The sequence below is a fragment of the Vigna unguiculata genome, chromosome 4 (genome assembly GCF_037176805.1).
Source record: "Vigna unguiculata cultivar grain cowpea cultivar isolate G323 ecotype 2 chromosome 4, ASM3717680v1, whole genome shotgun sequence".
Lineage (NCBI taxonomy): Eukaryota > Viridiplantae > Streptophyta > Magnoliopsida > Fabales > Fabaceae > Vigna > Vigna unguiculata.
Window position 1 is genome coordinate 34,813,077 of NC_140795.1, and position 3,082 is coordinate 34,816,158.

A 3,082-nucleotide genomic window follows, 5' to 3' on the forward strand; every position below is an offset into this window, starting at 1 on the left:
CACACACACACACATATATATATATATATGGTTACTTAATTAATTGTGAATATTTTAATAATTTAAACGGGGACGGGTATTATGACGGGGATATGTACATCCCCATACCCATCCCCATACCTAGTTGAAAAAGTTGGGGATTCCCCATACCCATACCCATACCCAGTCAATGCGGGGATTCCCCGTCAAAACGGGGACGGATTCGGGCAATACCCACGGGGGCGGGTTTATTTGCCATCTCTACGCTCAATAGAGGGGTGGCCTATTCGAAAGTGCCAAGTATCTATGGTTTTTCATTTTAAATCAATAGACATTGTCAATGAAGGAAGAAATGATTCTCTTATCAGGCATGTACAAACCATTGAGCATGCTAACTATACCAATCTTCTCGCTGGTTTGAAGATCCTGTATAATGCAGTTTTGGGAAGAAAATATCAGTTTATATTGAAGATCAGAAGTTAACTTAGAAATAGATATAAGATTAAATGAAAATCAGGAATGTGTAAAACGTCTTTTAAAATAAACTTTTCTGTAAAAGGTACAATGCCCTTGTGAGTAGCAAAAACACATTCCCCATTTGGCAATTTTACTAAAATAGGTTTAATTGTTTGATATGAAGAGAAGTCATTTAAAGATACACACACGTGATCAGTTGCACCAGAATCAAAAATCCAAAGGAATTTTGTATCGAGTTCACCTGATGATAAAAGATTTGGAGTGGTGGCAGTAAAAGAACCTATTTGGTTGACTTTAATGGCAGGAGCATTGGAGTTTTGACTCGAATCATGTTGTTGCAAAAGATTGAGCAAAGTATGATATTGCTGAGAAGTTAAATGAATGTTTGCATCTTCTGAATTTTTTGTTGTATCGGCACTATCTCCTTGCACAATGATACTATTGGCATTCTTGGAGTTATAAAGCTTGTAACCGGGAGGATACCTATGCTTCCGATAACAAACATCAATGGTATGACCAATCTTGCCGCAGTGGGCACAAGTTTTCTTGGTGAACCTAGAGTTTTTGTTTTCTTGGTTGGTGGGAAAGCCATTCTTGCGATAACACGTATTTTTACTATGTCCGGGGCGACCACAAAAACTGCAAGTGATAGAAGATGTACCTTCTTTTCCAGGATTGACGTTGGTGCTTTTTATACTAGCAACAAAATTGCTACTACTCAACTGACACTCTTGTTGAGCAATGAAAGAAAAAAATTTCGTGATGGGAGATAAAGGTTCCATGAGAAGCACATAGATTTGACATTAGCATATTGGGTGTTCAAACCACGAAGAAACTGCATAGCTTGGTCTTCTTGCTTCTGCTGAACGATGATAGAAGAAACCTTGCAAGAACACCTAGTTGGGCAAGAACAAATGGGGTCTGGCCTAAAATTTTCTAACTCATTCCATAAAACCTGAAGTTTCGTAAAATACTCGGTCATTGTTAATTCACCTTGGCAAAGAGAATAGGCTTCAAGTTGCAAATCTGATATGCACAAAAGATCACCTTGGCCAAATCTTGTTTTTAAATCTTTCAAAATGTCTGCGGCAATGTCCATCCAAATAATTCTTTGGCAAATGGGCACAGAAAACGGGATGAAGAATCCAAGACACTACCATGTTATTGCATTTGTTCCAAGAGGAGTAAGAGGTATCAATTTTAGCAGGTTGAGGGAAACTTCTATAGATGAACTCAACTTTATTTTTCACGCTTAAGGCTGTGATCATGGATCTACTCCATGAGTGATAATTTGTAGGATCAAGAACAGGAGAGACTAAGGCTGTTGCTGGATTTTCGTTCGGATGAAGGTAAAGAAAGTTGTGCATGGGAAAAGAAAAGGTGAGTGCGCAGCAGAGCTCTTCATACGAATACGAAAAGCTCGGATATCATGTTATGTGATATGCATGTGCATGGTAAGAGAAAGTGAATTGAGAGAGAAATGATGCTTACATTGAAACATAGAGAGTTAAGGAGGAGAGAGAAGAACACTTTGTAATAAATGCAGAAAAAGAAAGTTTACATACGGAAAGTATTACAATTGTGTATAAAGAAGGAAAGGGTACAAAATATATATATATATATATATATATATATATATATATATATATATATATATATATATATATATATATATATATGAAAACATAAACGAGCAGAATGCTCGAACTATGCATTTTATCAGTATGTTCTTGGTGATGTAGGTCATCTAAGATACATGTAAGTTGCTTAGAAATATTATTTGTCAATTATTGTTCATACACTACAAAAAAAAAGCTAAATTACGGAGGTTTTAATTTCGTTTAGCGGGGGTTTTTACCCTCCACAAAATATTTTGCAGGGTTTTTTCAAACCTCCACAGATAGGTTGCCCACAAGTTATTTGTGGAGGTTTTCTACAATCTCTGGTACCAGATTTATATTGTGGAAGTTTTTTAATGGAGTGTTATAACCTCTCCTATTCATGACTATTATTTTGTGGAGGTTTAAAACCTCCTTTATTTCCATAAACCAATTTGATTCCAAAACTCCTGTTTTTCAAATAGTACAAACATGTTCAACTATTTGAAATAACTTAAATAATAACTTTGAAGCTAGAAGTTTTGTGCCTGCATAAACATGCTGTTCTTTTTTTGGATTTTGTGATTAACTTTGTTTATAGACTCATCCAAACATGCCAGAATTGTTCACTTATGCTTATGCCATTGAATATAAATACCCTTGGTTTTGATCAATCTCAACATGGCACACTCAAATGCATTCTAAAGTGAATGAGTTACTAATGAGTTAGAATGCTTAATATATAAAGGCTCCACCAACAAATACAAATGCAACTAAAATGCAGAAGTTGACTTAAACATACCGAAGAAGTTCAATTCACTTTATCTTCTTATTTTGTTCACATAAAATAGTCAACAGAGCAAAATTAACCTTAATGTTTATCTATTAGAGAAGTGAATAATTACCGGGATAGGTCATAGAGGCAGCAACCTTCGATAACAATGTCTGAATCGCCTGTTAAAGAAAAAACAAAACATAAGCCATTGGAACATAAAATTTTAACCAGGAACATAAAAGATATATCAATA

General features: G+C 35.1%; 1 pseudogene; it reads right to left on the reverse strand.

Moving 5' to 3' along the window:
* Positions 1-303: 303 nt before the first annotated feature.
* On the reverse strand, positions 304-1,823 carry LOC146887079 (uncharacterized; annotated as a pseudogene).
* Positions 1,824-3,082: the final 1,259 nt, after the last annotated feature.